Source organism: Monodelphis domestica, chromosome 4, assembly GCF_027887165.1.
Source record: "Monodelphis domestica isolate mMonDom1 chromosome 4, mMonDom1.pri, whole genome shotgun sequence".
NCBI lineage: Eukaryota > Metazoa > Chordata > Mammalia > Didelphimorphia > Didelphidae > Monodelphis > Monodelphis domestica.
In genome coordinates this window covers 99,461,534-99,480,676 of record NC_077230.1, presented here as the reverse complement: position 1 = coordinate 99,480,676, position 19,143 = coordinate 99,461,534, and the positions used below count along the sequence as shown (strand labels likewise).

Below are 19,143 nucleotides of genomic sequence, written 5' to 3'. Positions count from 1 at the left end.
TCATATATGATAAAATTCCATCATATTCATATATTTATAAAATATTTTGTAGACATGGGTCTTTTCCATCTTCCTTGTCTCTTTAGGGCACAGATATAATAGTGGCATTACTGGGTCAAAGGGTGTGCATAGCTTAATTACTTTGGGTCATAGTTCCAAGTTGCTTTTGTAATGGTGGGAGAGAAAGAGGGGGCTTTAAAATGCTAGGACCAGGAAACCAGCTGCTGGAGGGGACTGATTAAGGTGTAGCACTTTCCTCCTTCCTTCCCTAAGATGAGGCTAGATAACCTTAATGGAATCTGGACCCGACCAGACTGGTGAGTCAACCCCTCTCAAACTTTTTCCTTTGACTTTTGAAATCCTCCCTCCTATTACAAACTTAGAGACAATCTTCTATATACTAGATGGCTACTTTATTTCTTGGAGAAGAAGGATAGAGGAAGAAAAGGGTAGAGGGAAGAGATGGGAAGTCCCTAATGTCCTTTTTCCCTATCAACTGTTGAAGGCTTTTTGTCACAAAGTCACTTGAGAGAAATGGTTTGACTGGGAAAGTGAGTTTAAATCAGCAGAGGTCTTCAGTGGGCAAGAACTTCTTTTTGCTCAGCCAAAGGTAATGGAAAAGCAACTTCCTCCCTGGCTCTTGTCAGAGTCTCTGGAGAGAAAGTAGGAGAATGAGCGAGAGAGTATGTCCAGACTCAGTTCTGGCCAACAGTTTTCCTCTTTTGAGTCTTCTTTTGAATTCCATGGAATTCCCTTCCCCTGCTGGCTCATGACTGATCGATCCATCTGCTTCTCCTGGGTCCATTTTCATTACATTTCAGGTTTTACTCTGCTTTTTTCCATGCTTCCTTGATTACACTTTGCACAGTGAGTAGACCAGTTCATTGTTCAACTGACCATGCATTAATGTACCTTTTTCCCAAAGACTCTCCACTATTGGTCATTTTCCTTTTTCATCAACTTTACCAGTCTGATGGTTGGAATCTCAGAGTTATTTTCATTTTCATTTCTCTAATTATTATTGATTTAGAGTATTTCATTGTATGGCTGTTCTTTTTCTGATGAAATAAATTTATAACAAACCTAGAAAATACAATTTTCTCCAGAATTCAAAAGCTTCAGGAGAGGAACAGAGAAGGTAGACTTTAGGGGTAATCCATGTCTGGATATTAGAAGTCAGTAAGTAACATTTTATTTTTTTTTCACTTTTAAACATTATTTTTATTTGGTCAATTTCAAACATTATTCATTGGATACAAAAATAATTTTCTTTTCCTCCCTCCCCCCCTGCCACCCCTCCCATAGCTGATGCGCGATTCCACTGGGTATCACATGTGTCCTTGAACCAAACCCATTTCCATGTTGTTGGTATTTGCACTAGGATGTTCATTTAGAATCTACATCCCCAACCATATCCCCTCTGCCCCTGTAGTCAAGTAGTTGCCTTTCCTCCATGTTTTTACTTCCACAGTTTGTTTTCTGCTTGTGGATGGTGTTTTTTCTCATAGATCCCTGCAGATTGTTCAGGGACATTGCATTGACACTAATGGAGAAGTCCATTACATTCGATTGTACCACCGTGTATCAGTCTCTGTGTACAATGTTTTCCTGGTTCTGCTCCTTTCACTCTGCATCACTTCCTGGAGGTTGTTCCAGTCTCCATGGAATTCCTCCATTTTATTATTCCTTTGAGCACAATAGTATTCCATCACCAACAGATACCACAATTTGTTCAGCCATTCTCCAATTGAAGGGCATCCCCTCATTTTCCAATTTTGGCCACCACAAAGAGCGCAGCTATGAATATTCTTGTACAAGTCTTTTTCCTTATGATCTCTTTGGGGTACAAACCCAGCAGTGTTATGGCTGGATCAAAGGGCAGACAGTCTTTTATCGCCCTTTGGGCATAGTTCCAAATTGCCCTCCAGAATGGTTGGATCAATTCACAACTACACCAGCAATGAATTAATGTCCTGACTTTGCCACATCCCCTCCAGCATTCAAGTGAGTAACATTTTAGAACAAGAGACAAGGAACAAAATCTAAAGAACTGTAAAGAGCTAAATAGGTTGTTCTTAACAGAATTTATGATGTTAAGCACATAGTAGGAGCTAAATCAATGAATAAATTAATGTATTATAGAAATATGAACAGGTGTGTGAGGTAATAGACATTTGGCATTAAACTTCCCTGTTAAATAGCAATTAAATGCACTGGCATTCATTAATGACTTCAATATATGGAGAATCTGATGGCTCCTGTGTTGCTTATGCAAACCCTAGTTATTTCAATGACAACTTGATGTCTTTCTGACATATTTATTGTACCTGGATCAATGGTTGTTTAACTACTAATTGATCTTTTATTAACACATGATAATTCACTTATTAAAACTAAATTAAAATCTTAATTGAGACACTTAATCTACAGTGTTTCAATATAACTGGATCATAAACACAAAAATAATTGATTTAAAACTGTATCATTTGTCATCACTCTCATTATGAAAATCAGTTCTCACCTGTGAGAAATTCTCTGTGTGAGACTTTTTTTTTTTCAGTCCAGCAAGTGACAGTCAAAGAGAAATGTGTTGATGTTTTCTATATTTTAGTACTCCTGGTTTTTCACCGAATATATTGTGTGGCTAGAGATGAGTAAGAACATAAATTGGATCATAGGCAATATTGATAAAATTCACTTAATGTTGCTTTGAGAGGTCTGAGTAAAGGGGGAAAGATATCAAAACCCTTTGTATTTTAAAAAGTGGCTGAGCAAATTTTTTTACCAAAATGGTGCAAATTAAGTTCATTTTCATTCTCAAAAATTCCCACACAAAATTAGAAATTATGATACATACATTAATTATATAGATTGATATAATAGAAAGCTGGTCTTTAAGATAAGAAGTTCTTCCTCTGATCCATGGTAGCCGTGTGTCCTCAGGAAAGTCACTTAAACTGTCAGTGCAACTCAGAAGAAATACATTTTTTAAACCCTTACTTTGTGTCTTAGTATCAGCTCTAAGAAGAAAGACAAGGGCTAGACAATTGGGGTCACACAACAAGGGAGTGTCTGAGGTCAGATGTGAACCTAGGTCCTCCCAACTCTAGGTATGGTGCTCTGTCCATCATGTCACCTTGCTGCCTTTCGGAGACTGAATTGTAGAGAAGTTACAAATGTGAATTCAGGGTAGGAGTTTCCTCCCTTGAGTTCCCCATAGGAATGAAATCATAGGTCTGGTACCTCTAAATAGTACTCTTTTAGAAACATACATTTTGCTAGTATAACAGTGACAACCCTAGTCCTGACTAGGTCAAGTAAGTCACATTTCACCTCTCCCCCAGTTATCTAATAGGATTAATGGAGTTCAGGGAGAGGGGAGCATGTCTAGTGTCTCTGTCATTGATTCCAAACCCCATGCATAGTGTTGCCTCTGCTTTAGGGGTCCTTTGATCTCCAGTTCTATTTAGCCACTTAACAGTTGGTTCAGTTTTTACGAAGCAATATTTATCGTTAAGCTATGTCAAGAGCAAAAATGGGGAGAAAGAGGGATAAGGTTCAAAGCTTTACTTAGATATTCCCATAAGGAATATTTTGGGGGACACCTTTTTCTCCTATGACCAGACCACAAAAACATGGAGATGGGATTGACTATCTTTCCGTCTGTCTCCATAGCCCAGTGTCCCTCTTTTTTTTTTTAAACCCTTACCTTACATCTTAAAAGTAATACTGTGTATTGGATCCAAGGCAGAAAGATGGGAAGGGCTAAGCAATGGGGGTAGATTGCCCAGTCATGACTAGGAAGTGTCTAAGGTCAGATTTGAATCTAGGACCTGATCCTGGTTCTCATTCCACTGAACCAATTAGCTGTTCCCATCAATGTCTCCCTTTTCATCAGGAAGAGTTTCTCATGGGTCCTCAGTCAACCAACCTGTACTGGTGAAGTTTGTCCTTCCCAGCTGCCATCTCTCTCATCCCACAGGCACTCCCTACTATTTCTTGCAGTGTCTCACTGTTGTCACCTTCAACTCATTATACTACCTTAGAGGAAACACTTTATTGCCCCCTTAACTCAAAAAGGCAAAATATCTCAGCATTACTCATAGAAGAATTTATGGTCTTAAAATTATTCATTAACCATGTTCTGCCATATGGAGGGAGAAGCAACTGTTTCAGTTTATTAAAAGGACAATCTTTTTTTAAAATTCTAAACACATCAAAATTTGATCTGAACATAACAGAAGAATTTTGAAAATAGTAATTCCCTCATGCCTGCTTAATTATGATTGAATCCTGAGTTTTTAATACAAACAAAAACAGCACAGTCAATCAAAATTGAAACTGATTATTTTCTGTATTTCAACAAGTAAGGAATTACCAATGTCACCTTTTTGGCAGAGTGGCATAATCTTGGAAAAATAATTTCTGACAACCAATATTTAACTTAGAAAAACCACAGAATCTGGATCTGAAAGAAACCTCAAAGAACATCTCATTGAAACCCCTCATTTTAGCGTTGACATAAATTGAGGTCCACTGAGGTTAAGTGATTTTCCCAAAGTCCCACAGGTAGTAAGTAACAGATCTAGGATCTGAATCCATGTCCTCTGATCCCAAATCCTCTTTTCTTTACACAGTAACATGCTGACTCCCTTATGGCAGTCATATTTTTTACTATCAAGTGTCAGTGTATAGAACTGATTGCAAAAGAGAAAAAAACTTAAATCTGTGGAAAATAAAATACAGTGATGGCACCAATCTCCAAAGGCATGGAGTCCACTCTGAATGAATGGCCAAGGACCTGGATGTTTAGCCAAAACTTATTGGAACCTATCTACTGTGGAAAGCAGGCTGTAAATTTCACAAAAACAGACTTTCTTGTGAGATTTACAGTACTTCCTGGTTTCCTCTGGGTCATAAATATTATGAGAATAGCTTTATTATCAGAAGAGTATGTTAGGCACCCTTGGGTCTTTCATAAAGTCCCCCTTACATCTGGAAGTGTGTATAGTGCCCAGTTTAATAACAGTCACTGAATAGAATAACCCATCTTCTGCTCTCTCTCCTGCCACGCTAATATACACAATTCAATTTAGCAAGCATTTATTTGAAAACCTCCTATGTGTGGGCACTATGCTAAAATATAAAAGACAAAAGCAAACAAATATAAGAATATACCAGTATCTTCCCTCAAGGAGTTTACATTCTACTGGAGGCAACAACTTGCACACAAATAAAAAATATACAAAATATGCACAGAATAGATACAAAATAATTTTGGAGATTGAGAAAAGACTGTCAACAATATTGGAGACCAGAGGTAGATGAACTGTACTTTGGAAGAAACAGGGATTCCAGGAAGCAGAGGTGAGGAAAAATTATATTCCAAGGATCAAGGAACAGGTTATACAAAGGCAGAGCCATACAAGATGGAAGTTTGTGCACCAGGATCAACAAATAGGCCACTTCGTCTGGAATGCAGAACTCATCATAAAGAAAAACAATATAAATTTTTTGGGGGGAGACAAGCAGGAGCCAGCCTGTTGTGAAGGTCATGTCAATGAGGCTTGATAGCCTAATGGTTATGGGTGAGGGAGAGCAGAAAATTGAGAATGAGTCATTCTGATATCCTGGAAGACTGGAAGGATAATGGTGTTAGCAACAGAATAAAGGAAGTTTACCAGCCATACCACTGCTGGGTTTGTGCCCCAAAGTGATCATAAGGAAAAAGACTCGTTCAAAAAAAATTCACGGCCACACTCTTTGTGGTGGCAAAAAATTGGAAAATGAGGGGGTGTCCCTCAATTGGGGAGTGGCTGAACAAAGTGTGGTATCTTATGGTGATGGAATATTATTGTGCTGAAAGGAAGAAAGAAATGGAGGAATTCTGTGTAAACTGGAACGACCTCCAGGAATTGATGCAGAGTGAGAGGAGCAGAACCAGGAAAACGCTGTACACAGAGACTGATACATTGTGGCATAATCTAATATAACAGACTTCTACTAGCAGCAATGTAATGACAATCCAGAGGAATTTAGGAGAAAGAATGCTATCCATACCCAGAGAAAGAGCTCTGGGACCAGAAATGCATTAGAAAAATATATGATTGACCACGTAGTGCAATAAGGATGTGATTAGGGTTTTGATGTTAAAGAATTGCTCTACTACAAATATGAATAACATTGAAGTAGGTTTTGAACAATGATACTTATATAACCCAGTGGCACTGCTTGTCAGCTTTAGGAAGGGTAAGAGAATGGGGGTGGATGGATTATGAATCATGTAACCTTAGAAAAATATTCTAAATAATTTTTTAAAAGGAAAAGAAAAAAAAGGAAGTTTGGAAGAAATGTGTATTGGGGAGATGATGACAGAGAAAAACATCTGTGTTAGATATGTTGATTCTGAAGTCCCTATGGGATATCCAGCTAGAAATGACTAGTAGGCAGTAAGTGGCATGGTACTGTTGTTTAGGAAAAATATGAGATGTCTAAGTAGAAATGGGAGTCATCTTTATAGGAGTGAGAGTTGGACCCATGCAGAAGAGAGAGGCAGTAAAAGGACAGGGAAGAGCCCCCTGGGAAAGGATACTGAGAATCAGGAGAATGTAATGTCCCATAAATCTAGGGAATAGAGTGCTTAAAAGGAGGGTTAAAAAAGTGTCAAAAGTGTCAAAAACCACGAAGAAGTTAAGAAAGATAAAGAAAGCCTGAGAAAAGGCCATTGGATTTAGTAGTTAGAAAATGGCCTCATCCATCATGAGCCTGGGCTGACAGCTAAGGAGAGGGGTAGGTGTGGAGGATATAGATGAAGTCTTTAAAAACCTAACCAAGAAGATGACCCCAACCCTTGTACTGCCACCATCTGCAACCAGGGACCTGGCAACCGAATAGTCAGGCCACTTCAGGATTGGCTTGAACTAGACACATAAAGAAGAGAGCAAACTAAGAAGTTATTTTAAGAGCTAGACTACTTACTGGGATAGTAGATAAAGACCAAACCTTGAATACGAGACCTGAATTCAAGTCCTACCTCTACATTATAAAACTATAAGTTACAGCAGAGGAGTTCCCTCCTCCCTCCCCATCTCACACATAAGAGGGCCTGAACAACAATATCTATAAATAATGAGAACTGTTATAGTGAAATTTCACAAGTGAGGATAATTTAAAACCACAGGAAATAAAATTAAAACCATTATTCAATTACTATATTCTCTTCTATTTCAAACTTGATTTCTTAAGGGGATAGTTCTCTTTAAGAAAAACCTTTGCTTTATCAGCCAGTTCCACTTGGGCTCTGAACCCCTGCCAAAAAGTCTCCCTGTCATCTGCTGACAGAATTGTGATGGTTTCCAGAGTGGCAGTGATGGCCCTTACACTCTAGTTTCCTTTCAGCCTCATTAAGGTTACATTAACTGAAGGTAGAGGAGAAATCGTCCCTTTCTTCTTCCATCAGCTTTCAGTCCAGAGCTGTCCACATTCTGTCTAGCATTTTTTTTCCAACTAGACCTGTGATTTCATTGGTATAGTGAATTCTCTGGGAAGAATCTCTCTCTCCAGTACCAATGGGCACCTCTTCTGTAATTTATGGTCTATGAGAGTTTCCTGGGACACTAAGAAGTTAAAGACTTGCCCAGGGACACAGAACCAGAATGTATCAAAAGCAAAACATGAATTCATATCTTCCTAATTCTCAGAAAAGCTCTCCGTCCACTATCACATACTGTCTCTCACCACTTGATGTTGATATTTGAAGACTCTGGAAGAGAAATGTGACCAAGGACTTTGAGCAACTCTGCCTCACTTAAATCCAGTTCATGAGCAAGTGAAGATATCACTCCATGATGTCAGCGATCCTTTTTGAAAAAGGACAAACAACAATTGTCCTCATAGACCTCTTTCAAAGATGTCTCTCTGCTAGTACAATTAAAATTGCCCCATTTACCCACCAAATTCCCTCTGCAACATGACAGAATGGGAAGATAAGAAGAGAACTAGGACTCCCTCCACTACTAACTGTCTTGTGAACTTTGCTAAGGTGCTTCATCCCACAGTGTGTCTATTACAAAGAAAAATTGATTTAAAAGACATTATCAAGGAGGTACATGAACAAATAAGGTGGCTGGGCCAGTCATGTAAGAGTAATGAGGGTAAAAAAATAATGATATTGATGATGTCAGTGGTTCTATAACTGATGTCTATTTTGTACTTTAAATATCTTCTATAGAAGGGGCTTTTTGATTTTTTAAGGGGAGACCCTAGACATGAGTTATAACTAAATTTACTTATAAGTTCAAATATAACGTAAAAAAATAATAATTCAATAAAATTAATTTAAGGAGAAAGCCAAGACTAGTCATACCTAATTAAAAAAAAAAAAACAAGATTGAGGCACCAGAGAGACATTAACACCATCTTTGTAATGAAATAGGACACGATATACAATCTCAGGGATGTTGTAAATGGACAGAAAATACTGCTCTAGGCAGGTTCTGTGCTCCACTCCTGTCACTGGATCAACTTCACAATTACTCAATGGTAGAAAATCTTTTCTTTTTTCCACTAAAGGTGTCAACTTGGCTTCCTGCAGATTTCTCACATTGGTGGTGATGTTTGTCCTTTGTTTTTGAAAGGATCAATAATATCACTGGTTAGTGTCTTAACTTGTACATGATTTGGATTTAAATGAGACGATTTTGTACACAGTCATCAGCCTCACTCTCTCTTCCAAAGTCATTGAAGTCCAGTAGCAAGACAAAAGTCAGGATGACTGGTGATGGCCTGGGGTACTGTGGATGATCTTGGTATCTTCGGTCTGACCATCATCAGACTTTGACCCCATAGTACCTGCTTCAGTCACCTTCATGGCCATTGAAACAAAAAGTTCTCATCCCCCATTCCATTGGGGAAGTCTTTAAGTACTTGGGGTAGAAACATCTTTCCATACAACTTGGATTGGAACCAAGTATGACAATCAGCCCAGCCTCCAGGGTTAGGAATTTAGTACTTACCATAGGAGTTTCATTCATAAAAGTTCAATGGACATCAGAATCCTAATTATTTCACTAGACCTCATAGATTTTATAGAGTCATTTTTTAATCATAAAATAGATCCTCACACAAAATGAAAACAAAAGCAACTATTTCTGACTCAATTACCATTTTCTTAATGATGAACAAATTATGCCACTCTCTCTTTGTAATCCTAATTCTTAGAAGCTTCAAACTAACTTCAAACAACCAGAAAAGATAGTCAGAGAAACACATTGTTTTCAGGTCATTAATTCCCTTCTTTATCTCCCCCCACCTTATTTTGTTTTGATTTTGATTGTCCTGTGAAATTTCTCCCAGAAATATTTCTCCAGTGAAACCAGCATCTTTTCCTGAATATCTTTTCCAATAAGGCTACAAACTTCCTTTAAAGTCCACATTAATTTTTTCACCTTTTATTTAAGGATAAAAAATATATTTTGCATATAAAACCTACAAAACAATAAAGCATGTTGTGCCACTTCTTAGATATGAAAAGTAGCATGATTTGATGAAAAGACGAATGTGTGTAGCTTCCAAAACTTTCTCAGTACATAATTCCATGGTCATTGTCAGGAGTCTCCAAGATACTTTCTCTCTCCAAGACAGAATTGAATCCATTAAGATCATAAATAGAATCTGCTGAGAACCTAGGGAGTCATTCTTAAAGGTTAGAAACAAACAGGCTGAGGGACAGGAAGAAAAGAGGTGTTACTCTGAAAATGAGTGAAGAATGGAAGGCTTCACTGTCCCCTTATTCATAGCAACAGTTAGTCCATGGGGTAGTACTACCTAAATGGAACTCTGCAACAGGGATGGGTCAGACAAAGTGTGCACCCTATAATAAACTATATTGGATCCCTTTGCTCCGTGTGGCCAGCTCCTAGCAAATTATTAAGGTTTACTAATGAAAGATTAATTGTAACTTTGATCATGCTTTAAAGGCATTCCTGTGATGATTAATACATATACATTTACATATAAATTTTAAAAGCATTTTACAAATATAACTTTATTTTAAGCTCACAAGAAGGATGCAATGCATTGTAGGAAGATGACAAGGTTTCTTGTCCTCCTAAAACCTCCACAAATAACCAAAATTAATTCCATAAAATTCAAGTTAAAAGCATCAAAAGCAGACAGGAGTCAAGAGGGAACCTGAACAGCCAAAGACAACTAGGGAGGAAAGTTTCTGATATCCCTTCCCAATTCCTTATAGGTCCTGGGGGCAGGAACAGAGCAAACAGAGGGAATCCACAAAGCAGGCTGCTGGAGAGCAGGATTATCAACTTCACCTTGTTTCCTGAGCCATGAATCCATAATCAGAAGGTCTTAGGGGCAGCTGTGTCTGCTGAAGCCTCAGCTCCAGAGACCCCAGATGACCTATGACTGTGGACTGAAGGAGTAGACAACTTAGAACCTGAAGGTGCCATGCCCTAAACACAGGAACTCAAGCTTCATTGAAAACAAAGAAGAGACTTTGGAGACCTAAAAAAAAAAAAAAACATTTCTCCTGTTTTATCTGGTGTTGATGTGATAAGAGAGGGAGAGTGAGGTATAGGTGTAGGTTTGCTGAGAGACTGAGGCCCAACTGTGGTTAATCCCAAGAGAATGGAGTCCCTGGTTGTTGCCACAATGGGAGGTGGACTGGCTGCTTGCAATTGCAATAACAGAATTGCCCACAGGCTCTGGTTAGAGCACCTGGGGTCAGTCACTGCCTGGGGCTTGAGCAAAAATCTCCAGTACATTCAACTCTGGACTATAAAAACAGTAATAATTAAATGGGAAAAAATAAACACAAAAAAAGTCCTGAATCCTGAGAAAAGATACATCAACACAATAGGAACCCTGGGACTCAAGGGGGGGGGGAACAATAATTAAGTCTAATGGCTGACTGCTAATATTTAAAACTATATAAATAAAAATGAGGAAACAAAGGAGAATGATCCAAACTGTTGATAGCTATTTTGTGGACAGAAAAGATCTCAGCTCAAACTCAGAGGACAGTGGAGTAAAAACACCTACATCAAAAAAAGCAAAATAAAAAATACAATAAATGGCCGCAAGCCCAAAAAGAACTTTCAGATGAGCTTAAAAGAGATCTCAAAAACCAAATGAGAGAGGTGGAGGGGGAAAAAAACAGGAAAAAAAGACCAATGCAAGAAAGTCAAGAAAATTATGAAATAAAGATCACCCAAAAAGAAAAAAAAAGATCAAGAAACTTACAAAATAAAATAATATATTCAGAACTATAATTGGAGAAGGAGAAGCTAACAATTTCCTAAGACAGCAAGAAATAATAAAGCAAAATCAAAAGAATGAAATAATATAAAAGAATATGAAACATCACAAAAACAACTGACCTGGAAAATAGATCAAGAAAAAGACAACATAAGAATAGTTCAACTCCCAGAAAGTTAAAAATTTTTTTAAAGAGTTTAGTCACCATACTCCAAGAAATCATCAAGGAAAACTGTGAAAATTTTTAGAAATAGAGGGCAAAATTGAAATTTAAAGAGTTCACCAAATCACTACCTCAAAGTGAACCAAAGATAACAATGTACAGGAACATCATTGCTAAGTTCCGGCCACCAGTTAAGGAGAAAATACAGCAAACAATAAGAAAAATTCAAATACGATAGTCAGAAGAATATAAGACTTAGCAGCCACAACATTAAAAGCATGCAGGACATGGAACAGAGGATTTTGCAGAGCAAAAGAACTATGCTTTCAACCAAGAATAGCATATCCAGCAAAGATGAACATAATTATAAATGGGGAAAATAATATTTAATAAACTAAAGGAGTTTCAACTCTTCCTGGAGAAATCCAGGAACTCAGCAGAAAATTTGGTGTATAAGAAACCTATGGGGGCAGCTGGGTAGCTCAGTGGATGGAGAGCCAGGCCTAGAGATGGGAGGTCCTAGGTTCAAATTTGGCCTCAGCCACTTCCTAGCTGTGTGACCCTGGGCAAGTCACTTGACCCCCATTGCATAGCCCTTACCACTCTTCTGCCTTGGAACCAATACACAGTATTGACTCCAAGATGGAAGGCAAGGGTTTAAAAAAAAAAAGAAACCTACAAAAATAATAAAAGACTAATAATAAGCAACCCCAAAGGTCAAACTGTTTTATTTTGTTATGGAAAATACCACCTATGGCCCCTGCAAATGACATCATTGCCTGGGTATTGAGAAGGGTTGAAATTGAGTCTTTTGACTCAAAGTCAAAGAATTGTAATGGAATAAGCCTAAATGGTAATGTAATAGACCAGAGGAGCCAGGGTGGAATGCCCATCTCATATAGAGTAGGAATGAGTGGATGAACTGTCATGGAGAAGGGGATGAGGGGGTGGCGGGCTGGGAGTACTAAAATTCAACTCTCATCAGACTTGGAATAAAAAGAGAACAACATATGCAATTAGATGGATAAATTTTTCTTAATATACAGAGAAATAGGAGGGAAGGGGGATGGGATGAAAGAGGGACAGGGAATCCCCTTATGGACCTGAGAAAATAAAAGAAGGAAGGATGAGTTAAGAGAAAGGAGGTCAAGAAAACAAAAAAAAAGGGAGAGGAGAAAAGGAAACTTAGAGGGGTGTATATCTCAAGAGATAGGGGTTTAAGTGAAGGAATAAGGGAATCAAGAAGTTGGGGGATAAGAAAGGGATTCTGGAAAAGGTGGATAAAATAAGAATTAAAAGTGAGGGGAAATAGATAAGGGTGTGTAAGATTGTGACATTGGGGAAAGTGGGCCAATTTGGAACTAGAAAGGCAAGGGGAGAATAAAAGAGAGGCTCTTTTGGAAGGGACATGAATAGAAGAGGTATTGGTCAAAGGAAATTGGGCATCTGAGGAGAGATATGATAGAAAGGATGAGGGAGACAAACAATTGTGGAGAACCCAAGTAGATGGAAATGCACAGCTATTAATTATGACACAGTGTAATGGAATGAATTCACACATGCAGAGAAAATGGATAGAAGAAAGGATCAAAAACCAGGACCTGACAACATGATGTTTACAAGAAACAAACTGAAAATGAGAGTGAAGGTGAGGAGCTGGAGCAGAATATACTATACCGCAGCTGATCCAGAAAAGGTAAGGGTAGAAATCATTATCTCTAACAGAGTTGGGGCTAAAATGGCTATAATTGGAAGGTATGAACAAACTATATTATGTTGTGGGTAGGGGCCACTACTAAGGATAAGAATTATCAATATTGAACCTGTATGCACCAAGTATTATAACACGCAGATTTTTCAAAGAAAAACTAAATGAGATATAGATGGAAATAGATAACAAAATAATGATGGCAAAGTACTTTAATTTTCCCCTTTTAAAACTAGATAAATCAAAAATAAACAAAAAGTTAAGGAGATGAATAGAAACTTAAGTAGATAAATATCTGGAGAGTTCTCACACACCTGCTTGAGATTAGTAGTGGATCTAAACCTGAGAATACACATAATCCAAACATAGTTTTTCATGGAACAACAATGGCTTAGAGAGCATAAATATTCTACAAAAGTCTAAGTGTAACACTCCTCATACTATGGAGGTGATCCTGCATCCCTAAAGAGTTGTGGCACTGGAATAAAAATTCCACCTGGTATGACCAAGCTAGAAAGACTATTTTTGGAAACAGTATTATCCTGGCAACAGATTGCCTCTACTACCTAAGGATCAATCTAGCAAAATATGTTCCTGGTAATATATGTTAACTGGGAACCAGATGGGCTAAAGTGATCAAATTAAATACTGAAATACATGGAGAATTAAATACATGGAGAAACAGACTTAATGCTACATTGCTAGAGGAGTTGTGATTTAAAAAAATAAAAGAAAATAAGATTGAAATATACATTAAAAGCTGTAAAACTGTTCATGTTTCATTGACCTAAAGATCACATCACCAGGGTTAGGTCCCTAAGGGCATTATTGAAAGGGTAAAAAACTGTATTTGCATGGAAACTTTATTACAACAAAATAACTAGAAATTATACAAATGCATTAAACCAGAGAAATGGATGAATACATTGTAATATTTTAATGTGATGTATTGCATTGTGTTATTTGAAACTACAAATATTGGAAATATAAAGAAAATAAGAGAAATATTTGAAGAGATGAAAAATAAGAATAGCACATACTATGAATACATTTTTTAAATAGTCACAAAATGAAGAGGACAGAGTATCCAAGTAAAACAAATCCAAAGTGAACTCAAAAGCAGAGAATATTTATCATAGCAAATATATAATTCACATATTTTAACAAATTGTGAACAATATGGAGTTTGTGGTTTTACACATAATCTTTTTATGCATTTGTTTAGCCAATTGTTTTTAATGGCAGTGGTTAAATATATAATAAAATTTTAATTAAAAAAAGAGAACCCTAGGAAGTAGGTACTATTAGTTTCATTTTACAGAAGAGGAAATGGAGCTAGATGGAGGTAAGTGACTTATCCAGAGACATACAGCTACTAAATATCTGATAGTGAATTTGAACTCAGGTCTCTGAGTTCTCTGTTCTATTCACTGTACTACCCAGACATATCTTTGATATGCTTAAGTTTCCATGTGTTTTTTACATTATTCAGTTATATCCAACACTTCAAGACTCCATTTGGGGATTTCTTAGTAAAGATACTGGAATGGTTTTCCATTTCCTTTTCCAGCTCATTTTACAAATGAGAAAATTGAAGCCAACAAGGTTAAGTAACTTGCCCAGGCTCACACAGTTAATAAGTGTCTGAGGCTAGATTTGAACTCAGAAAGATGAGTGTTCCTGAATTGAAGCCCAGTGCTCTATCCACTGTGTCACTTAGCTGCATAGAATAGGACAGAGTCAAATATCACATCTCATTAGAGGAATGGAAGTAAGGAGGGGAAGGATAATGACATGGACGAAATCCCTAAAGCATCAGCCCTTTTATGAAAATGTTTTCCATCCCTACTTTGTACTAATGTTCAGGTGTTAACATGGGCAGGGTTTGTTATCCCTCTTCCTGTCTGAGCCACACTATTAAGGCTATAGATTCATCTATCCCTCCCTATCCCCTCTTCCTCCCCACCAAATATGATCTTTTACATCTTCAGAACCACCAGCACCCTTTTTATGCCTTTATTATGAGTAGTTATTCCTCTTGTCATACTTGTGTATGACTCCTATTGAATCATACTGTAAACTTCAGAGGTAGAAGTACTTTGGTTAGAGTTGCATTCCCAAGTGAATCATGGAGAACCACAGGATCTGAAGAATTGCGATATCTGAGAAACAGGTTAGCGAGAAAGATGGACATTCCAGAGTGAGGAGACCCCAGGCTCTGAGGTAGGTTCCAAAGTAAGACTGCACCAAAGGTATGATATGGAAATCAATCAAATCAGAAATAGCCTTGGGTCGTAAGTTGAATAAGGTAAGTCTCATTTTCCCTTGATTGATTCTTCCCTAACTTTATATCCCTTTTCGTGGACAGACTTCCCATAATCTTCCTCTCCAATCTTTTCCTCTCCTCTCTCTCATCTCCTATGCCCATTACCTGCCAAATACTCATGTATGTCTGTTAGCAGAACATTTGGTAAAGAATGAAAATAAGTCCATCCATAAGAGAATAGAGTAGGGCATAGAATGATAAAATTGGGTTTATTAATTGAAAATTTTAGGGAACAATAAATATTTTCATCACAGTTGCAGATTGAAATCAATCTGCAATGAAATCAATGGAGAGAAATCAAGGGGAGAATAAAAGAGAGGATCTTTTGGAAGGAAAAAATGAACTCTTGGCCAGAGCTAGAGTATATCTAACAAATAAAAAAATTAATTTGCCTAAATACTTGCAAATCTGATCCAGAGATAGTGCAATTTAAGATGGAGAAAATCTGCCATATATATATCGACCAAGTCACACAGCACCAACAATAGTAGGTATGAAAAGAAATAATAACAGTAGATAAATTTAGTAGATTTCAAGAGGTGATATAAAAAAGGATATCAACAAAACCAAGTTTAAAATACACATATAGGTACAAATGTACATATTATGATTAATTAAAAAGGTAAACAATCAAGTTTTAACACAAGGAAGTAAATTTGATCTCAGATATAGCCTTATAATTCTCATGTGACACTGCCAAAATATAGTTAGGGAAAGAAATGCTTTATTCAAAAAGAACAAATTAGATAAAAGGTACAGAAGAATATCATTATTTATTTTTCTTTTAATCTTAATTTTTATTTTGAATATAAACACTAAGAAAGGCATTTCCAAACACATAAAACTTAAAAAAAGGAGTCTATCTGAAAGCATGAATCACCATGTATATTTTAAGTATATAATTCTACATTTTCTTTCAAAATTGTCCTGTTTTCCTGTATTCTGAACTGTCTTTTCTCCTCTTCTGTACATTTGAAAAAAAAATTTGATGGTCCTCTCTTTTGCATCACCTTTGCCATCTCATTCCATCCCACAAATAACTGAAAAGAAAGGAGGAAAAATCCTTATAACAATTAAACATAGTCAAGCAAAATGCATCCACAGGATGGCAATTTCCAAAAATATGTCTCTGAGCGCCTCATTTCCATTACCCTCTGTCAGTAGATTAGCACTGTATATTTTTTAAAAAGCATACATTCTTTGTAGACAATTCATGACCAAGGAAGTATGCTAAAGAACTTTTGGTAGAAAAATCAATATAAGTCAAGAAACAAGATATGCTAGAGTACCCAAACAGCAAGATGTTGATGAGTTGAGAACCAGATGACAACCCTAGAAGGATAATCCAATTTAAAAGTAATAGAGGAGTTCAACTATCCCAACATCTCCTGTAGTTCTCTCACAACAAGAGAAACAGCTAAAACCTTTTAAATTTGCCTTCATGATAATTTCATTTTCCAAAAGGTAGAGGAAGCAACCTAGGAAACTCTTATTCTGGATCTGATCCTGACCAGTAAGTAAAAACTAGTTCCAAAGTAGAAATAATGGAAATTTTGAAAGAAAATGGCTGCCCTTTCTTAGGGTTTGTGACAGAGAAGGAAGGGAAAGTCACACAAGTCTGGCACTCCTTATATTTGAGGAGTTTGTTGTTCAGTTGTTTTTCAGTTGTTATGTCTGACCCTTCATGGCTGCATTGGGGGGTGGGGGGTTGGCAGACATTAGTTTTGCCATTTCCTTTTCCAGCTCATTTTACAGATGAGGAAACTGAGACAGAGTTAAGTGACTTGCCCATTGTCACATAGCTAGTAAGTGTCTGAGGCCAGATCTGAACTCCAAAAAATGAGCTTCCTTTTTCCAGGCCTGGTACTTTGCTTCAGATTTAGAGGAACCAGATTTTAAAGTCTTGGAAAAGGTGAGTATGGCTGTGAAAGTTGAGCTACAAATGAGATAAGGATAGGTCTGAGGGGTGGGGAGGAAGTCCACTGTGTGATAGAGGCTGTCACTAGAGAAAAAAGGCCAGACTGAAGAGTATGTGAAATTGATTACCTTGACAGGGGGCGGGGCCCCAGGAGTGAATTTCCTGAGGAGGAGAGACTCTGGCTGGAGAGCAGTGAGGTCTCTCCATCTTGAGATGTCGAAGAGAGAAGGTGGAAAAAGACTTTCTCCTGAGGGTTACCCACTTTTCCTGCTGGTGACTGGAAATCCTTTCCCCCCCCCAACCCCCATTTCCAAATTCAAGGGACTTTTAAGAGAAACCTGAGCAGACTTTACCTCAGCTCTTGTTGCCCAGGGGTGAGTCCACCTGACTTTCTCTCAGGGGGCTCAGGCTGCCAAGGCCCTAGTTCCCCCCAAACTCAAGGAGGGAGGAAAAGGGTTTAGATAGAGACAGGGACCCCCTTTTCCCACTTTCTTTTTCCCATTCTTCTCTGCCTGTTATTTCCTTTTGTATTACCTGATTGAGTTAACATTAAAAGTTATCTGTTCCCCAAGCTGAGTGTGAGTGAACGGATCTAGGGGAGACTTTTTGGTCTTGAGTAGTGGAGGGGGGACAAGAGGGACAAGAGTGAATTGAGAACAGCTTTAGCTAAGGAGGGAAGGCAGAAGAGGGAAAATCTTCAAACCCCCTCTCCTCTCTCTGAGCCAACCCGTTGCATCTGCTATCTCCCTTGAACCCCACTTTGTGGAAAGGGGGGGTTCTCCTCTCTTTCCCCCTCACTCCATACCTCGGAGCCCAAGTCTCCCCTGTAGACTACATCCCTTCCTTTTTTAAAAATTTTTTAAAAACAGTTGGCACCACAGATTAATAAGGACCCCATTTATTTAAAAAATAATAACCTTTAGTGACTATACCAGTGTTCTCCCATAAGAGAACCACAGCATTTCAGTGGTTTATTCATTGACCAACAATGATAACTCTGATTAGACTGTTGACCTAGAGGATGTTTCTACTCCCAGAGCTCTTATTGTTATCTCAATTACTCAGGATAATCTAAGACTAATGGTGAAAACTAAAGAGCTATAAAACAGACAATTCTCAAGATCAGGGAATAAAGAAGATTTTTAAAAGAAGACTGCTGTTTGGAATATATAATATGGAGATAGAGACTAGATATATAATTTAATTGATATAAAACTGGATATAAACTCTTATTTTGTCTCTACTTTCTCTAAGATTGATATTTTTTTCTTTTTTTCTTTTTTAATGTCATGCAAGACACACTTCCATATTGGTCATTGTTATAAGAGCAAACTCATGCATAACCAAAACCCCAAAATAAAACCAAAAATGCACTGATGTGAAAAATGACTCCAACAGTGCTTTCTCTGGAAGTGAATAGCATTCCCCATTGTAAGTCTTTCAGGATTGTCCCAGAGCATTGCACTACTGAGGGTAGCCAGGTTTTCACAGATAATCATCGTCTAATATTGCTGTTAGTGTGTACAATGTTTTCCCAGTTCCACTTATTTCACTCTGCATCATTTCTTGCAGATCTTTCTAGGATTTTTATGAAATCATCTTGCTTCTTATTACTTATAGCACAATAGAATTCTATCATTAACATGTACTACAATTTTTGAGTCATTCCCCAATTGATGAACATCGCTTCAATTTCCAAATCTTTGCCACTACAAAAAGAGCAGCTATATAAATATTTTTGTATAAGTGGGTCC

The 19,143-nt window shown here is 37.5% G+C and overlaps 1 long non-coding RNA gene across 1 annotated transcript in view; it reads left to right on the top strand.

Annotated features, from left to right (window-relative positions):
- Window positions 1–225: 225 nt before the first annotated feature.
- Window positions 226–19,143, top strand: part of LOC103098168 (uncharacterized) — a 58,729-nt gene continuing 39,811 nt past the window's right edge. The window contains exons 1-2 of the long non-coding RNA XR_467281.3: window positions 226–317; window positions 13,003–13,133. This is a non-coding gene — a long non-coding RNA (uncharacterized LOC103098168). The remainder of the gene's footprint in view (window positions 318–13,002; window positions 13,134–19,143) is intronic.